Below are 20,416 nucleotides of genomic sequence, written 5' to 3' on the forward strand. Positions count from 1 at the left end.
CACTGACAGTCCCGGCGCAGGGATTACCCTCCCACGGGAGCCTGGTGGCTTCTGTCCTAATTGGAGGAGACAGCGCTGACATTCAGCCGGTTTGCACTGGTACTCTTCAACCAGTTGTTAAAACACTTCTGTACCAGTTAGTAAGTAGTATAAGAGTAACTGCAATAAGCAGTAAAAATGATTAATAAAATACATTATAATATGAACTCATCAGTTCAAGTAATGAGACCGCGACAGCCATTGGCAAAATGGGCTTCCCGCTGTACCTGAGACGCTTTGCAGCGCCATCTGCCGGTGGGGTAGCGTCACTGCAGGCTAAGCGGCTGCTTTGAGCCTTATTAAACTCTTTAAAATTGCCTGTTCAAATTATCTTTGAATTATGGAGTTGCTATTGCTTCGAAATAGTTTAGCTTCTGCTTTGATTTTCTTGCTAGAATATTGTCATTCTTGCATCAGTAGTAAATTTCAGTGTTTTAATATTTACAAATTTAAGAGTTTTTAATAAACTATTAAAGCCAAACTTGAATAAAGAGATAAAGTTTGAATATGTCTCTTAATATGCCTTCAGAAATATCATAAATGGGAATGCTTTGGTTCCACGGGAGAACAAAGAAGAAATATTCATGAGCTGCTGCTCATGATGTCTTCTGTTACTATGTTAAAAAAAAAATCAAAATTCTTTCTTTAAAAAAAAAAAAAGATCAAAATTCTTTCCAACGTTTTGTTTTGAAAATTGTCTAACACACAAACTGAAAAAAGACAATAAACACCCAAACACCTAAACAAGGATTTGACAAATCTAACATTTTGCCACTAGTCTCTATCCTGTTTATCCTGTCTACTTATCTTTTATTTATTTTTCCCCTAGACTGGTTGGAAGCAAGTTGCAGACATGCTCATTCTTTCCTAAGTCATCAGTATACGTCTTGCACAACCACACTAGACTTACCGTGTCTAATGAGTTAGTAATTCCTAATCTAACCTAGTATCATATTCAAGCGTTCCCAATTTAAATGTCTTTTACAGCATTAAAGGAACAAACCAGGAATCAAGTTCCACACACTGTTCTTTGCTGTGATTATGTCCTCTTCTTTCCCCTCTTCTTTTTTTCTTTTTTTGACCGCACCACATAGCATGTGGGATCTTAGTTCCCTGACCAGGGATCGAATCCTCAACTCCTACATCCCTGCACTGGGAGAGAGAAGCTTTAACCACTGGACTGCCAGGAGGTCCCTCCCCCTTTCTTTTTAATCCAGAACAGTCCAGTCTTCATAAAACTGACTCTTTGAAGAGACTAGGCCAGTCTCTTCTATAGAATATATTACATTCTGGATTTGTCTTATTGTTTCTGTGTTGTCATTTAACCATTCCTCTAGCTCATATTTTTTAATTTAAAAATTTAGGTCCTAGTTACCCAATTTGGGGACTGATTCTTCAAAAGTGCTGCATTTGTCACACTGTTTCACAATGGAATGCACATAATACGAGGTCATCCCATAGCTAGTGATGTGAAGTGTAATCAACTGTCCTATGAAAGTAAAGTGTTCCCCTTTGCAGTTAGCAAGTTATATGCATGGTTCTTTCACACTGTGATTTTTTTTTTTTTTTTTGGCTGCATCTTGCAGCCTGTGGGATCTTAGTTCCCTGAGCAGGGATTGAACCCAGTCCCCTGGCAGTGAGAGCCTGGAGTTCTAACCAGTAGGCTGCTGGGAAGTTCCTGACACTGTAAATATTCTAAAAAACTTTCACCCAATAATTGGCATCCATAGTGACCCTCGCCTGAATGAGTTATTTCATCAAGGGTTACAAACTGGTGCTTTTCTACTTCTCCCACTACTCCATTTATAAGGAGATATTTATCTAGAGGGGAGCTTTCCCTCATCAACTGGAAAGTTAGCCTATTTTTAAAAAACCTATAGGTTTCTGGGTTTTATCCATTTAGTATTTTCCAATCATAGTCATTATTCCTTTTGTTCTCAAACTGTACCAAATGTGTACAGTAGGCGCCCTTTTAAGATGACTCCTGTGTCCTTTCGACATGCTCCAAAGTTGTCTGTGACTACTTTCTTGCTTCTGGCATGACGATATCCCAGGCTCAGTTTTTACTTTCCCAAGCTCCAAACATGGAATTAGCCATTTCTCCAGGGAGTACTGGTTCTTTTCATGAAAAATGGTATATAGAAACCACTATTTAGATGCTGGGAGAACTCATTACTGCAGGAGTATCACTGCTTTAAGACACTTTTAATGTTAAGAAAAATCATGAATTCATATTGATATTTCCAATTCAAATTTTATATTGTAATTTAACTTTTTTCATGTTGTATTTCATGTCTTTCATCAGGATAATTTAAAATTTTAATAAGCTTGACATCTATTTGCTTTATCCTAAAATATTCAAAAAAGTTTCAAAATTAGTGTTTAATACTACTGACAATAAAATAACTAAGTGCAATTTAATATTTTTATTCGCTGTTCTTTTAGTCTTTAGAATATTTACCATGAAGGATGTACAGTGTACTGTATTCACCTGAGGGACTTCTCTGGCAGTCCAGTGGCTAAGACTCCATGCTTCTAAAGCAGGGGATACCATTTAGATCCCTGGTGGGAGAACTAAGATCCCACATGCAGGCAGGGTCTGCAGTCCAGGTCTCCCCACCTCCCCCGCCACTCCCTTGCTTTTCTTGCTATACTGCCAAAGCACCTGTTCCCTTACTCCACCGTGGTCTAGGTTTCCATGCCAAGGTCACTGTTCCTTGCCTCTCACCTCCATCCCCCGTTATATGGAAAGTCCAGGCAGCCTCAAACTCACCAGCCGATAGCCTCTCCTACCTTCCTTGGGCAGTCCTGCTCCAAAATGGGCCTGTGAGGAGTTGCAGGACAGTCTGTGGCAGCCGGTCCCTGGGAACCCAATACTTGTCTGTGCCCTCTGCACTCCCCGCCCTGCAGCACAGTTTAGGGCTTTTCGAGCTACAATCCCGGCTAGGTGTGGTTCTCCACTTTTGGGCAGTGTGGCGGGTGCGGGGCATGCCAAGGCTGAATTGGAGGCCTGGGGCCTGAGATCCCTGGGGGCTGGGGTAGGGTGGGGTGGGGAGGGGGATGGTTACTTATTCCCAAGAAGAGGCGGGGAGACCCGGCTTTATGAGAGGCACTGGATGGAAACACAGAAGCTCAGTTTTAGTCCAGGCACTGTCTCCCTTGCGTTAATAGGTAAGCTGTAGTTAATAGGGCAAAGAAAAATGAATTTCATTTTTTTCTCTGTATAACTATTTTCAAAGGCTTCGTTGTCTGGGTACAGAGCAGTCTGTCCCACACCTTGTTCTTCCAGGGAAATAAAGTATCAGGTCGAGCTCCCCCTAGAGCAGCCAGAACTTACTGAGGACAGAGCTGCTGATCCTTGGATGCTCGGATACAGAATAAAACCGTGCCTCTGAGGCTCCAACTGGGCCCTGGTGTTCCTGTGCTTGTGGTGCCCATAGTCTGGTCACTCCCCCTGGAATCGGGGGAGGTTTCTCATCTCTTCCAAGAGCCCAACCCTTCAGTCCCAAGTTTCCCCATTCTTCATGTCTAGTCTCACTTGTCCCCATAGATGTTTTCTGGACATTCAAAGGACTCATTGCAGGTGCCCCAGCCAGTCAGACCCCTATTTGCGAAGCTAGGAGGTACAGGAAGAGTGGAAGGGGGCTCTCATGGGTGAACTAAACATTTTTTGTCTTCGAACTGATCTTTGAGAAATATAAATTTAGTTTATGCAGTCCATCTTGACTACCATCTTGACTACATGGTCAAGAGTATTTATTTTTGTCGCTGGGGACAATCCCCAGCTCTGAGCTCCATGCTATCCCCTGAAACCTCACCTCCACCAAGGCCTGCCCCAAGTGACACCCTCATGTTCAGGTAAAAGGGGAAAGGGGCCTGCATTGGACAGAAACAGCAGAATCCCAGTCCTTTTGAGGTCGCTATTTTGAAAGGCCAGGAGACAGGAAACAGAATGGCCAGGACCTATGGCCAGAGCCCTGTTCCACCCACGCCACCCCAGACCCCTGCCCCATCTGTCTCCCCTGTCACAGCGCTGACTCTCCCAGGGAAGCTGGGTGTGGACCCTCAAAGCGTAGAGTGTTTCTCCAGCCTGCTGAACGCAGATCCTGTCCTCACAGCACCCAGCTGGCCCAGTCCCGCCCCAAGCCATGGAGGGAGGGTAGACTGGGTAGACGGGCATGGAAGGCTCCACCCAGTGATTGCAACCAACATGGTCCAGGCCCTTCCAGGCTGGGCTTACCTGGTTCCTGAGCACCTTGGCTCTACCTACCCACGTTCATTGTCAGTCTGGTCTGGCTGAGTTGCGGGGCTTCCAGGATTGGCTAGCCTGGATTTGGAGCCATAAGAATGTCCTGGAGCCCAAGGTCAGGCTTGCTCATGCTGCAGTCTCCTCCACTGGAGAGAGAAGGAACAGGAACCCTGTTCCCTGAGCCCCTGGGATCCTGGATGGCCATGGTCTCACCTGCTCTTTCCCTAGTGCTAGCCCCTGCAACCAGTTAAACAGCTTTAAAATATCTGGGGTTTTGGTTTGTGGTGGCTGAGTGTTTCACTGTGACTTGATAAACCCAGAGGTTTTTTCTTTGTTCAGAGCCAAGTAAGGCTGCAGTGGGGAGATTTTATAACAGCAGCCCTTTCTGTCCCAACCCAGTCTCCTCCCTTGTGTGCTGTGCTCAGTTGTTCAGTCGTGTCCAACTCTGAGACCCCATGGACTGTAGCCCACCAGGCTCCTCTGTCTGTGGAGATTCTCCAAGCAAGAATACTGGAGTGGGCTGCTATGTCCTCCTCCAGGGGATCTTCCCAATCTAGGGATCGAACCCAGGTCTCCTGCATTGCAGGCGGATTCTTTACTGTCTGAGCCATTGCTAGTCTCATTACAAGAGAAGGAACTGCAAGTGAAAAGGTTAGGCATCTACCAGGTCACAGCGGGAGTGCCTGAGCGGACGAGTTTGAGCAAACTCTGAAAGGTAGTGAAGGACAGGGAAGCCTGGCAAGCTGTAGCCCATGGAATCGCTCAGACACAACTGAGCAACTAAACAACAGCAGAAACATATATGTAATCTTCATTTAGTAATTCTATTAAATCTATCTCCTAGTCAAGATTTATAACCTCTGTCAATGCCCGGAAGTTTCGAGTACCCCTCCCCTATTGAAACCTCACTATCAAAACACGGTCCAGGATCCCCCTGGTGGCCCAGTGGCAAGAATCCGCATTGCAATGCAAGGGACAACAGTTCAATCCCTGGTCCATGAGGATCCCATAATCCACAGAGTAGTTAAGCCTGGGCACTGCAACTACTGAGTCCACAAGCTGTAACTAGTGAAGCTCATGTGCCTAGATCCAGAGCTCCAAAACAAGAGAGGCCACTGCAATGAGGAGCCTGTACACTGAAATGAAGAGTAGCCTTCACTTGCCACAACTAGAAAAAGCCTGCATGCAGCCAAAAATATTCTTTTTTTTCTAAGATTAATTAATTTAATTTATTTAATAATTGAATAAATAAATCTTAAAAAAAGAATCTGCCTGCCAGCGCAGGGGACGTGGGTTTCATCCCTGATCTGGGAAGATTCCACATTTGGGGCAGGGAAGGGGAGGCAACTAAGCTCACGTGCCACAACTGCCGAGCTCATGCTCTAGATAGAGCCCATGTCCTGCAACAAGAGAAAGCCACCGAAATCAGAAGCCTGTGCACCACTGCTAGACAGTAGCTCCACTAGAGAAAGCCTGTGTGCAGGAATGAAGACCCAGCACAGCTGAAAATAAATAAGTATTTTAAAAAGTTAAAAAGAAACGTGGTTCCATCTTCTGTGGTAATCTCTTTGCTTTTCTCTATGCTTTCTCATTGGTTTGCACTCTCTGAAATAAAGACCTGCAGGAGATGTCTTCCCTAGAGCTGAAAAATCTCACTGTGCATCTCAAGTAGGTCCTTGGAGCTACTAGAGAAAGTCCGTGTGCAGCAACGAAGATCCACCACCGCCAAAAACAATCTTTTTTTCTAAGATTTATTTAATAATAAATAAATCTTAAAAAAAAAAAAGAATCTGCCTGCCAATGCAGGGGTTTGCTGGGTGGGCTTCCCTTCTATCCTTTCTCTCTCCAGCTGGCAAAAACAAATCAGTGAACAATGTGTAGAACAACCCTTCTAGGAAATGGTGGTGGTAAGGGGTATACAAAGTGTATGTGGGGGGAATCCACTCAAGTAGATGAATTTTGAAGCCATTTGTTACATTAACTCCAGTACTGGAGCCATGAGGGGCACTAGAGTGTACCAACCCACTCAGATCAGAAGGTTAGAGTCTCCTCTTGGTTCCTTTGACATTGCAGCAGCCTCAGGGGCCTTGCTTGCCCTGGGAATGGTTGGGAGGAAGTGGAGGAAAGATCATATTTTACTACCAGCAAGGTACTGTGCATTCTTTATCTTTTTCCTCCACAACAATACTGAATTTCTTTATAGTCTGATAAAAAATTTAGAGATAAACTCACTCATTATGTCATCTATTTTTCTTTTGTTCTGTACATTTCAGTATAGGGCATAAGAGAATCTTTTGTGGATCTTTCTGTATGTTGTCCTCTCAACTTACTGCTGGGTTGTTCAGTAACTCAGATAATCTAAACCTATAAATTATGAATTATAAATTCAATTTTAGAGCAGTTTTCCACAGTAAGAAGACTATTCATGGAGTTGGTGGAACCTGCCAATTTAAGAGTTTCAGCACCCTGGACAGATCTATATGTCTATGGACTCTCTGTACTCTATATGCAGTGTATTTGGAGCTGGAGTTCTCTTTCAATTGGACACAATGGCATACCAGAGAGGAAAGTTTAAGGAAAACCTTAGTGGCCATGAAATTGTGATTTTAAACACAGTCATTAATCACAATCTCAAATTCTGACTCTCTCCCACTTTTAACATGGCATTAACCATGATGTCACTATAACAGAAGACCCTGTTTGTAGTAAATCACTTGAGTTTCTTTCTTCTGCCAGGCAGCCTATCTACAGTGAGCCTACAGTAACAGCATTTAGACCAAAGTAAGCACTTCAAGAAGGACAACTGTATCCTGTAAAAAACCCTAGAGAGGTTGAGGGAAATGAAGGCAGAAAAGTCCATTACATTTGAAAGCAGAGGTCACTGCTAACTCTTGAGAATTGATAAGAAGGTTGGAAAGAGCAAAGGCCCAGAAGCACATATAATTAAGGAATGGGGAGTGGGGAATACCAAGGAGACTGGTCTGGCAGGAACATATTCTTAAGGTAGGAGGTGGACTGGATTGGTAGGGTGTGAGGAGCTCAGGGGGCTTTCCAAATGGTGCTAATGGTAAAGAACCTGCCTGCCAATGCAGGAGACTTAGAGATGCGTGTCCAATCTCTGGATCAGAAAGATCTCCTAAAGGAGGGCATGGCAACCCACTCCAGTGTTCTTGCCTGGAGAATCCCATGGACAGAGGAGCCTGGCGGGCTACAGTCCATGGATTCGCAGAGTTGGACACACTGAAGTGACTTAGCATGCATGCCCAGGAATTTACCCTATCTGGACAATGGTTACAAATCTTTGAGTAGGTCTAAGGTATGAAAAAGTATATAATTATGGGTGTAGTGGCAAGAGAAAAACAAACATGTTTTCAGTTCAACTTGTGTGAGCTACTTTTGATATTGAGATTTGATAACAAGATTTGACGTGAATGTAGATAAAAATCTTTATTTCCCGTCTCCGGCAATGTAAGTAAACTAACAAGTGGTAGGATAAGGACTAGAGGAGCAGACCACTCCTTGGACTGCAGAACAAGGGCGGTTCCAGGGACAGAGAAGTAGGCAGACAGGGACACTCTGAGACTGGGAAAGATCAAGTGTAGCTGGTCGTAGAGAACCTGAGTTCCAGACGTAGTTACTGTTTTTTTAAAAATAACTAAATTTTGACGTGCTGGGTCTTCGCTGTTGTGCTCGAGCTTTCTCTAGCTGCAGTGAGCAGGGGCTGCTCTTCATTGCGGTGCATGGGCTTCTCACTGTGCTGGCCTCTCGCTGCACAGCATGGACTCTAGGTGCATGGGCTTCAGCAGTTGTGGCTCAAGGGCTTATCTGCACTGCAGCATGTGGGGTCTTCTTGGACCGGGGATCAAACCCGTGTCCCCTGCAATGGCAGGCAGATTCTTTACCACTGGACTGCCAGGGAAGTCCTACAGTTATTATTTTTATGTTATACACAGCAGAAATGGGATTTCAGTCAGTCGTCAGTCAGATCATCAGTTTAACTACCACAGTCTCAGTTCAGTTCAGTTCAGTCGCTCAGTCGTGTCCGACTCTCTGACCCCATGATTGCAGCACGCCAGGCCTCCCTGTCCATCATCAACTCCCGGAGTTCACTCAAACTCACGCTCATCGAGTCAGTGATGCCATCCAGCCATCTCATCCTCTGTCGTCCCCTCTTCCTCCTGCCCCCAATCCCTCCCAGCATCAGAGTCTTAATGAATCAACCCTTTGCATGAGGTGGCCAAAGTACTGGAATTTCAGCTTTAGCATCATTCCTTCCAAAGAAATCCCAGGGCTGATCTCCTTTAGAATGGACTGGTTGGATCTCCTTGCAGTCCAAGGGACTCTCAAGAGTCTTCTCCAACACCACAGTTCAAACGCATCAATTCTTCGGTGCTCAGCTTTCTTCACAGTCCAACTCTCACATCCATACATGACCACTGGAAAAACCATAGCCTTGACTAGATGGACCTTTGTTGGCAAAGTAATGTCTCTGCTTTTCAATATGCTCTCTAGGTTGGTCATAACCACGGTCTAGTATTATGTAAAATCAAAAGATTTTGGGACGGCTGTGTAAGGATATATGTGTAAGAATATATGTACAGAACATATATGATGATGTACTGTAAATCAACAGTAGTGATAAATAAAGGAAACCTCCTAAATATTTATTGATAGGGTAGTAGTTCCAAACATAATGCGATAAAAGTGTTAGTTGCTCAGTTATGTTCAACTCTTTGTGACTCCATGGACTGCAGCCTGCTGGGCTCCTCTGTCCACGGAATTCTCCAGGCAAGAATACTGGAGTGGGTTGACATTCCTTTCTCCAGGGGATCTTCCCGACCCAGGGATTGAACCCACGGCTCCTGCATTGCAGGTGGACTCTTCACCATCTGAGCCACTAGGGAAGCTATAACACTACGGAATAGTATTAAAAATGACGTATTAAAGTTTACTTTGTGACACTGGCACAATGGCCAATTTGAAATGTAAGTCAAACTTATAATTATGAGATACCACTGGCAGGATGATATTGTACATGTAAGACAGCAAAGAGCAGGGCATTCTGAATAGAATGATTTCATTTTCAAAAAGCTACAGCAATGGGAATTCCCTGCCAGTCCAGTTACAACAAAGTGCTTTCATTGCTGAGGGCCCAGGTTTGATCCCTGACTGGGTAACTAAGATCTCACAAGCAGTGAGGCATGGCAACAAAACAAATCAAATAAACAACCCCACCAAACAAAGCCAATAAAACAAAACAAAAACTACCACGAGCAAGACAATTAAAGTTATCAACATCTGAAAGAAAGATTAACTATCTCCATGAGCAGATGATATGATTTCATGCATAGGAATCCAAAAGAATACACTAAAAAATCATTGGAACTAAAAACAAGTTCAGCAAATTGTCAGGATGCAAGATCAACATACAAAAATCTATTGTATTTCTATATAGTATCAATGAATAAACCAAAAATGTATTAAGAAAACAATTTATAATACCACCACCAAGAATAAAATAGGAGTAGAATTGAGAGTCTAAAAACAACCTTCACAGTTATGATCAATTGACTTTTTGAAGAGGATAAGACAATTAAATGGGGGTAAAGCAGGAGTCTTTTCATCAAATGGTGCTGGACCCACTAGCTATCACATGCAAATGAATGATGCTGGATCCCTATTCCACACTACATGCAAAAATTAACTCGCAATGGATCAAAGACTTAAAACTCTTAGAAGAAGACATAGATGCAAACTTTATGACTTTGGATTAGGCACTGATTTCTTAAATGTGGCACTAAAATCACAAGCAGCCATGGGGAGAACTGGGTGCTGACTCAGTTGATGACCAGAAGGTTTACGACCACTAGACTCTGGGAAGGGCATTACCCAGGGTGAGCTTCGGTCAGTACCCGGAGAGGCAGAATGGAATGATTTCTCTGATATTTTCTAGTGTTAAGTCAACAATAACTGAAATGTGATTTCTTTGGAGAGGTCAATGAAATAGGAAACAAAGGTTCAATTTTTCTTTTTTTTTCTGACAGTGCCTAACCTACAGTGTTTTAGGAAAACCTTTTACTTTCATTTGTTCAGCTATAAACTGGGAAGAGGGATGTGTTCTTTAGGCATGCTAAGGGAATTTAGACCAAAAAAAAAAAAAAAACCACCAAAAACCCACTCCTATGCTTACACCATATGCATAACATAGCTATTGAAAATATGTAAATCTGTGACCCTAGGGTTTCTTTTAAAAAATGTATACATAGGAGAAAAAGTTGCTTGCTCCTTGGAAGAAAAGCTATGACAAACATAGACAAAGTATTAAAACAGAAACCTCATTTTGCCGACAAAGGTTCGTGTAAGTCAAAGTTATGGTTTTTCCAGTACTCATGTACAGATGTGAGCGTTGGATATAAAGAAGGCTGAGCACCAAAGAACTGATGCTTTCAAACTGTGGCGCTGGAAAAGACTCTTCAGAGTTCCTTGGACTGCAAGGAGATCAAAGCAGTCAATCCTAAAGGAAATCAACCCTGAATATTCATTAGAAGGACTGATGCTGAAGCTGAAGCTCAAATACTTTGGCCACCTGATGTAAATAACTGACTCACTGGAAAAGACCCTGATGCTGGGAAAGACTAAAGGCAGGAGGAGAAGGGGACGACAGAGGATGAAATGGTTGAATGGCATCACTGGCTCAATGGACATGAATCTGAGCAAACTCTGGGAGATAGTGAAGGACAGGAAGTCCTGGTGTGTTGCAGTCCATGGGGTCACAAAAAGTTAGACATGATTTAGTGACTGAACAACAACAGGAAAAAAAGAAGGGTCTTCCATTCAATTCCAACAGCCAGAAAAAGTGTTGAGTGAGGGAATTCCGATTTCTGAGAAGTGGAGAAAGCACAGCTGCACAAGAACAAAAACTTAAAATTTGCTGCAGTAGCTTTTCTGCCTTTAATCCCTTTAATTGACTGCTCCCAGCTACAGTGAAACACATGGTCTGTTTGAAATAAATTGTGCTGAACAGTCTGGGGAAGAAAAAGATCCTGGAAGGCCATTGTTCCAGTCAGAACAGAACCACGTTTGAATTGGAAAAGTTGTGTTGGGTCTTCCAAATCTTAGGGGCAAACACACTTGTTGTCTGGAGGTTTTGAGGTCAGAAGTCCACAGTTAGTTTCAGGGGGCTAAAGTCAAGGTGTGAGCTGGGCTGGTGCCCGCTGGAGGCTCTAAGGAAAACCCCATTCCCTTACCTTTTAGAGCTTCTAGAGGCTGCCTATGTCTCTTGGTTTGTAGGCCCTTCCTCCACCTTCAAACAACATCCCTTCAATCAATCTCTTCTTTCATCATCACATTGCCTTCTCCTCTGACTCCTCCTTCCTTAGCTGATAAGGACCGTTATGATTACATTTGACCCACCCTGAAAATTCATGATACCCTCCCCCAAGGGCCTCAACTTCATCACATCTGTGAAGTCCCTTTTACCATTTAAGGCATTATTTACAGTTTTCACGGATTAAGATGTGATTAGGGGCCTTTGTCTGGCTCTAGGTGAGTGATCACACCATCGTGATTATCTTGGTTGTGACGATCTTTTTTGTACAGTTCTTCTGTGTATTCTTGCCACCTCTTCTTAATATCTTCTGCTTCTGTTAGGTCCATACCATTTCTGTCCTTTATCGAGTCCATCTTTGCATGAAATGTTCCCTTGGTATCTCTAACTTTCTTGAAGAGATCTCTAGTCTTTCCCATTCTGTTGTTTTCCTCTATTTCTTTGCATTGATCACTGAGGAAGGCTTTCTTATCTCTTCTTGCTATTCTTTGGAACTCTGCATTCAGATGCTTATATCTTTCCTTTTCTCCTTTGCTTTTTACTTCTCTGCTTTTCACAGCTATTTATAAGGCCTCCCCAGACAGCCATTTTGCTTTTTTGCATTTCTTTTCCATAGGGATGGTCTTGATCCCTGTCTCCTGTACAATGTCAGGAACCTCAGTCCATAGTTCATCAGGCACTCTATCTATCAGATCTAGTCCCTTAAATCTATTTCTCACTTCCACTGTATAATCATAAGGGATTTGATTTAGGTCATACCTGAATGGTCTAGTTGTTTTCCCTACTTTCTTCAATTTCAGTCTGAATTTGGCAATAAGGAGTTCATGATCTGTTTTCATTCCAATCCCAAAGAAAGGCAATGCCAAAGAATGCTTAAACTACTGCACAATTGCACTCATCTCACAAAGTAATGCTCAAAATTCTCCAAGCCAGGCTTCAGCAATATGTGAACCGTGAACTTCCAGATGTTCAAGCTGGTTTCAGAAAAGGCAGAGGAACCAGAGATCAAATTGCCAGCATCCCCTGGATCATGGAAAAAGCAAGAGAATTCCAGAAAAACATCTATTTCTGCTTTATTGACTATGCCAAAGCCTTTGACTGTGTGGATCACAATAAACTGTGGAAAATTCTGAAAGAGATGGGAATACCAGACCACCTGACCTGCCTCTTGAGAAACCTATATGCAGGTCAGGAAGCAACAGTTAGAACTGGACATGGAACAACAGACTGGTTCCAAATAGGAAAAAGAGTACATCAAGGCTGTATATTGTCACCCTGGCTATTTAACTTCTATGCAGAGTACATCATGAGAAATGCTGGGCTGGAAGAAGCACAAGCTGGAATCAAGATTGCTGGGAGTAATAGCAATAACCTCAGATATGCAGATGACACCATCCTTATGGCAGAAAGTGAAGAGGAACTAAAAACCCTCTTGATGAACGTGAAAGTGGAGAGTGAAAAAGTTGGCTTAAATCTCAACATTCAGAAAATGAAGATCATGGCCTCTGGTCCCATCACTTCATGGGAAATAGATGGGGAAACAGTGGAAACAGTGTCAGACTTTATTTTTGGGGGCTCCAAAATCACTGCATATGGTGATTGCAGCCATGAAATTAAAAGACGCTTACTCCTTGGAAGAAAAGTTATGACCAACCTAGATAGCATATTCAAAAGCAGAGACATTACTTTGCCAACTAAGGTCCATCTAGTCAAGGCTATGGTTTTTCCAGTGGTCATGTATGGATGTGAGAGTTGGACTGTGAAGAAAGCTGAGCACCGAAGAATTGATGCTTTTGAACTGTGGTGTTGGAGAAGACTCTTGAGAGTCCCTTGGACTGCATGGAGATCCAACCAGTCCATTCTGAAGGAGATCAGCCCTGGGATTTCTTTGGAAGGAATGATGCTAAAGCTGAAACTCCAATACTTTGGTCACCTCATGTGAAGAGTTGACTCATTGGAAAAGACTCTGATGCTGGGAGGGATTGGGGGCAGGAGAAGGGGAAGACAGAGGATGAGATGGCTGGATGGCATCACTGACTCGATGAGCGTGAGTTTGAGTGAACTCCGGGAGTTGATGATGGACAGGGAGGCCTGGTGCTGCAATTTCTGGGGTCACAGAGTCGGGCAGGACTGAGTGACTGAACTGAACTGAACATACCAATAGCTTTTGCTATATATGTATTCAAGACTATGCAACTTGGAGCTATGTTTTCTAGAAATGGTTGTGCGGGTCACTGAAAATTACAAGAAGAGAAAGGACCAAATAACATTTTGCTTTACAAATATCTCTCTGTGTGTTGGCAGTGCCTTTGGAGGAGAGGATGACTGGAAGCAAAGAAATACGTTAGGAAAATTTGGCAGAATCTCAGGGACAGATAATGACGGTTTCAGCTAGGGCAGTGGCCATACACTGTGACTGGCATCCCTGCCAGGGTCAAACGCCTGGGACCAAGCAGCCACAAAAGGTTGGAGGGAAGGCTGAACCAGAGACCAGGGCAGCACTGGGTAGAAGCCTGCCCACGCTGAGTTACAGGTTCCAAGGGACATGGATCTCCTGAGTTGAGGCACTGTTAGGTATATTGGGTTTAAGTGCTAAGTATTTGTGGACTTGGAATGAGTGGTGCTAGTGGAATGAGGGCAGGGATGCAACATCAGCTGAGAATGAGCATAATCAGGGGATGGAGCTGCCACAAGGTGGCGCTAAAGGAGCGGACTCTGGGCGAGGGACGCTGACAATCTGTGACCAACGCAACTGCAGAGGAACTTCAGGAAAGCCACTTTTCCTTGTTTTTATTTTTCTTTTTTCAGTTGTATTAGGTTTCTTGTGAACCATTTTCTAGCATCGGAGCCCATTATCCTCTCTTCTTCCTCCTGGTTCTTTCTACAATTTGACTTTTCCTCTTATATTGTGGAAAAATCTTCCTATTGAGATATTGCAAATTTCCAATAAGGGACAATTGTTGTTCAGTCGCTAAGTCGTGTCTGATTCTTTGCGACTCCATGCACGCCAGGATGCTCTGTCCTCCACCATCTCCTGGAGTTAAGGGACAATAAGCGTAGAGAATCCTGTCCCTTGAATCTCCACGTTTCTCACTAACCCACAGCTTCCCACACTTCCCAGACACAAAAGGCTCAAAGGATAAAATGGAATTTCTTCTTTTACACCCACATCTCTGGGAAGCAAAGGGCACACCCAAGTTTGGGGAACACATCTGAGCTGGGAGAACCAAGAAACCTGCAAGACATGGGATCCCAAATCCGTGCATATGGCGGGGATGGTACAGGGGTCTATGAAGTATGACAATAGGGAGAAACCCGTGGAAGCTCTCAAGTGGGAGTCAGCCGGACCTCCAAGAGAAAGTGAAGTGAAATGGAAAGAAAGAATCTCAGCAGCTGGGCAAGAGCCAGACCCTGACGTGGTCCGGGAGTGTTTGCGGCTTCCCTGCTGTGCAGCTCAGACGCATTGCTGTGTCGCTTATTCAATCGTTATTTTAATAAATCCTTAAATCAATGGTTATTTTACATCCTCTACCTACCAGCCACAATGCTGGGCTGTGCAGGTACAGAACTCCAGGAATTCTTGCAGAGACATTCATCTGGTGACACGGATTTGGCACCAGGGCCAGCTGCAAGCAGAACCACGCGCCTTGGGGCTCTGTTGCTACTCGCCCGGGGCGGGGGGTCAGGGGTCCCTCCCAGTCGCCACTCCTAGTCCCTAACCCTGGCCTGCTTTGGCAAGGTTCTGCCAAGTGGAAGCCCCAACAATGGCAGAAGAAGAAAGAAATGGATGGTGTCTGAGACAAGTTCAGGCCGCTGCCCAAGAAAGAAACCTGTAAATGCCTAAGTCATAGCTCCTGGTGATTTTTCGTGCAAGAATATTAAGAGATCAGGACTCCTGCAGTCAGTATGGAATTCATGTTGGCTATATGCTTACCAGAACTTAAAACAGTTCAGGATCATTCACTCTGGCAAAAACACATCTCTGGAATGGATGTTATCAGCTCCTCCTGCACACTGGAGGAAACTGGACACTGTGGTTTAGATAACCTTGGAGAGCTTGCAAATGTAACAGGCTTGGTTGCACAACACCCAAGATGTTAACAGCAGTTCATATTCAGTCCTGATGACAGAAAATTCTTGTATTCAGGGAATGCTTCCTAATTCTTGTATAATATGACAGAAAGAGCAGAACCCAAGACGTAGCAGCTGAGACAGAAATTCAAGCATCAATCAAATGCTTACTAAACTAGATGCAATGAGATAAGTGCTGAAATGACAAACAAAACTCGAGAGAACTTTGAGATCTTGAGTGCTTCTTACATGAGCAATTGTGTTTTAAAAAATAGTTTATTTATTTATTTGGCTGTGTAAGATCTTAGTTGCAGCGGCATGCCAACTCTCAGTTTCAGCGTGTGGAGTCTAGTACCCTCACCAGGGAAACCCAGGTCCCCTGCATTAGGAGCGTGGTGTCTTAGCCACTGGGCTACCAGGGAGGTCCCAGCAATTGTTTTAAGAGGCCAGAACACTGATTGATTGTGAGGAACTGAAATCGTGCAACTCAGACTGGGACTTGAAACCATGATCTTTTGACGGAGATCACATACGTGGTCTGAGGACGTAATGAAGCTCAGGTTCTTGATGTCTCATCACAGAAAAGAATTCAGCAATTGACAAAGTGGTAGCAAAGAAGTGGATTTATTTAGAGAAAAACACACTCCCCAGAGTGTGGGCCATCTTGGAAGGCAAGAAACCTTGAGAGAAACAAGTGGATATGAAACAGGACGGAAGGGGGCAGGGCACAACCTTTAAAAAAATGACACAGCAATAGGACATGACAAAAACTGGTTAGAACCAACTAGGTCCAAGATGGCAGACAAGTCAACCTCAGTAGACCTTAAGCCTCAGTATACACTCACTGTAACATATTAGCATGCTAAATGACATACCCATCAGTGTTATGACAGATCTCGCAAGCCGAGTAGTTGTGGCGCACAGGCCTAAGTTGCCCTGCGACATAAGCAGCAGGGATCAACCCATGTCCCCTGCATTGGCAGGCAAATTCTTAACCACTGGACCACCAGGGAAGTCCTCCCCTGCCCTTCAAGTGTGAGTTCTGTCCACTGTTCCCACAGTGGGAGCTGTTCCGAGGACACAGCTTTGAGAGAGCAAGGTGTAGTTGAGATCATCTGGACTAAAGGCATGACTGAAGCCTGTCAAGGCCTCTATATAATAAAGATTCTTATGGGTGAGTAGGGAGATCTACTTGTTTTGTTGCTGTTCAGAATAAGCTTCAATTGTTATAAGTTCTCTTGCTTATTTTAAACCTGTCACCTACCAACCTGGAGCAGTCTACCTCTCTCATCTCTCCCTGCCCTCTGTGAACGGGGGCTGCTTTCAGAGTTTACTTAGGAAGCCCTGGAGGTTTTGAACCAACAACTAGATCCTTTACCTCCCTCAAGTCTTTTTCTTTTCTTTTGGCCGCAGCTGGTAGCATGTGGGATCTTCGTTCCCCAACCAGATATGGAACTCTGGCCCTGTGCAGTGGAAGCATGGAGTCTTAATAACTGGACCACTTGGGAAGTCCCAAATCTTTTTTTTCAAATGGCACTCTTAGTTGGGATTTCTTCAAAGCAAACTCAATGACCAAGACTTGGGTGCAGGTAGTTTACCTGGAAGATGATCCTAGGAACTATGGTGAAGGAATGGGGAGTAAAACAAGGAGAAAGGGAGGAAAGTGTATAGAGGGCACATCTAAATAATAGTGCCACCAGGGCTCCACTCTGCTGGAGGCCCTGAGACTATGTAGAACATTTACCCACCGATACTCATCCCTCACTGTTTGGGGTGGCTCCCAGGAATATTACTCCCTGGCAGTTTGGGCCTACCTTGCATGGCTTGTTTCCAGGTAACAGTCGGCCTGAGAAAGGAGCTGCTGTCATAGGTGGGAAGGATCTGCTGGAGGTAACCTTCTGAGGTTGTCTGAGGGGGTATGGAAGAGGCACCACCCTCAGAGTCTGCTGGACACCTTCTCAGTGTTGCCTGCCTGGGCTGCTCTAACTGAACCTGGAACCTATATTCCACAGCTTCTTTGCTCTCTTGGCCTTTTCTGTTGCACATATCCCTTTAGAATACATAATTTACTGTCATACGTTGCTTTTTTTTTCTTGTCTTACTTCTGACTCTTGTTCATTGATTTATATCCTAATTCCTAACCAAATGGCCTGGCATAGAGTAGGCCCTCACAAAGTAGTTATTAAATAAATGCATGAAATCCTGGCTTTTTGATACCTAGTGGGAAAACTGGATAACTTCATTTGTTGGTCTTCAGTGTTGGAAGAACCTTTAGGAAAAGAACACAGTCAAACTGCCTCATGTACAAATGTGTACTATGGGGACAATAACTCAGATTCACTGATGTCCATGACCTGTCTTTTCTAAAATACTTTGCTGCTTGTTATTATAATCATAGTATAATTTTGATTACTAATTAAACTCTACTGCAGTCCTCTTAATACTCAGTTTTCAAGGTGTCACCACATATATTATCTCATCTGATAGTTAAAGCAACTTTGTCACATAAAGCTAAAATTATTTACTATTCCCTTTGTTGAGAATCTAAGTAATTTTTGCATTCCCTTCCAAATTCAGAACAGTCTCTCAACTCCTCTCTGTCCCCTGACAATAACTATACTTTTTTTTTTTTTACTAGTTTTAAAAAGTGCTAAGCATATCGAAGGTTCAGGAATAATTAAGGCTCAGTTTCTATGGCTTTTGGAAGACCTTGTTTACTTATTTATTTTTTGGCTGTGCTGCATAGCATATGGGATCTTAGTTTCTGACCAGGGATCGAACCTGTGCCCCTGCAGTGGAAGCGCTGAGTCCTAACCACTGGATTGCCAAGGAATTCTCAGACCTTGTTTTCTTGAACCAGTTGTGATGACATAAGTTTCTTCTCCTCTAATTTTATCTAACGAGTCCTAAAAGAGCACAGATTTTGGACTATTAAATTGCTTAGAAACATTAAAGAAAGCTGACTACTGCATACTAGGACTTTGATTTCCTCTTTGTTACAGGAAATCCATTTTTGCACATATTGACTATTATGTCATAATAAGTAAACATGAAAAAGGACAGAGTTTTGGCTATGATGTCTAGTGAGAGGAACCCCTATCTCACTGTGGACATGTTCAGTCATGTGTCCTCATAAATCACACTTGAAACCACTTGGCCAAGAGTCAGATTTAGTGTGCGAGAACCAACCAGCTCAGAAATGACAAGGGAGCCAAGGAAGGTGAGCTGAGGCCACAAAGGGTCCAGGCCTACACAGAGTGTACCTTCAGGCTACACATTTGTGTTGGCTGCTACAGTTGACTCCTTGGGCACTATCTCCAGAAACAAATGTTAAAGAATAACTCAGAAACATTTAGTTACTTGCACTGAGATTAGTATTTTCCAAACAAATAATGTATCCACATGTGAGGGAATTGGTAGAGAGAATGAGTTAGGCACAAAGGCAAAATGAGGATGTGGTAGATTGCTACACTGGTAGTTGTTAGGGAATCAGTGAACCTCCCAATATTCATACCCCAGCGTAGCCCCTTCCACACTGAACCTGGACTTGGCCATGTGATTTACTCTCATCTAGGGGACATTAGCAAGCTTGATGAGAATAGAGGCTTGACAAGCACTCATACCTTGGAGCTTGTCTTCTTGGATTACTCTCTGTGGAAGTCAGAGCCATGTAAGAAGTCCAGCCACCCAGAGACAGCCATGCTGTGAGGATGTCAAAGCCAGCTACATAGCAAGGCCACACGGAGAAGCAATGAGGTATCATACACGCAAATGAAGCTTCTTGAGTCTTCCAGACCAGGTACCAGCCACCAGCTAAATGCAGCTGAGTGATTCCAGCTGATGCTGTACAGAATGGAATAACCACCCAGCCAAGGCCTCAGTCAGTCTAGCCTACAGAATCAGGGGAAATAACATATTGTTTTAAGCTACAACATCATGCAGTGATTTTTATGCAGCAATGAATAACTGCAACCAAGATTTACAAGAGAAAGGGAAGAAAGAAAACTGCATTCCGGAAATAGTGAATCTTATTTGTCTACTTTTGGAGTAAGCTGAGTAGCTGGCACCCAGCAAAGAAGTCAGTCTGATATTCTGTCCTCAAGTAAACCGTCCAGGGATATCAAATAAAACAATTTTTGTTGTTTACTGATTCTCAAGAAAACCTTGAAGGTTTACCTACAGAATTTATTGTATAATATCTGCCAATGTCCTTCTGTCAGTACTTTTGACTTTAATTAGTTCAAGTTGAACAGTGTCTCTTGTTAGAATTTTATAGAAGAAAACAGAGATTGGCCAACACAAAGTGGCCTGCAGAATCTGAACCCTCCCTCTGCCAACCCCACCCTAACTTCTTTTCTTCTGTTAAAACAGCATCAATGACATATATACACTACAGTGTGTAAAATAGCTAGCTAGTAGGAAGCTTCTGTATAGCATAGGAAGCTCAGCTGGGTACTCTATGATAACCTACAGGGATGGGATAAGGGGTGGGAGGGAGGTTCCAGAGGGAGGGGATACATGTACACACATAGCTGATTCATTCTGTTGTACAGCAAAAACAAACACAACACTGTAAAGTACTTATACTCCATAATAACATTTAAAAAAGAATAAAATAAAAACAGCGTCAGGGACTTCCCTGGTAGTCCAGTGGTTAACAATCTGACTAGCAATGCAGGGGATGCAGGTTCTACCCCTGGTCGGGGAACTAAGACCCCACATGCCACGAA

At 43.5% G+C, this 20,416-nt stretch overlaps 1 long non-coding RNA gene across 1 annotated transcript; it reads right to left on the reverse strand.

Annotated features, from left to right (window-relative positions):
* Positions 1 to 16,294: 16,294 nt before the first annotated feature.
* LOC138425572 (uncharacterized) lies at positions 16,295 to 20,021 on the reverse strand. The gene is made up of 2 exons (XR_011251286.1): positions 19,310 to 20,021; positions 16,295 to 18,592 (listed from the first exon to the last, which is right to left on the reverse strand). It is a non-coding gene; the product is annotated as an uncharacterized lncRNA (long non-coding RNA).
* Positions 20,022 to 20,416: the final 395 nt, after the last annotated feature.

Source organism: Ovis canadensis, chromosome 20, assembly GCF_042477335.2.
Source record: "Ovis canadensis isolate MfBH-ARS-UI-01 breed Bighorn chromosome 20, ARS-UI_OviCan_v2, whole genome shotgun sequence".
Lineage (NCBI taxonomy): Eukaryota > Metazoa > Chordata > Mammalia > Artiodactyla > Bovidae > Ovis > Ovis canadensis.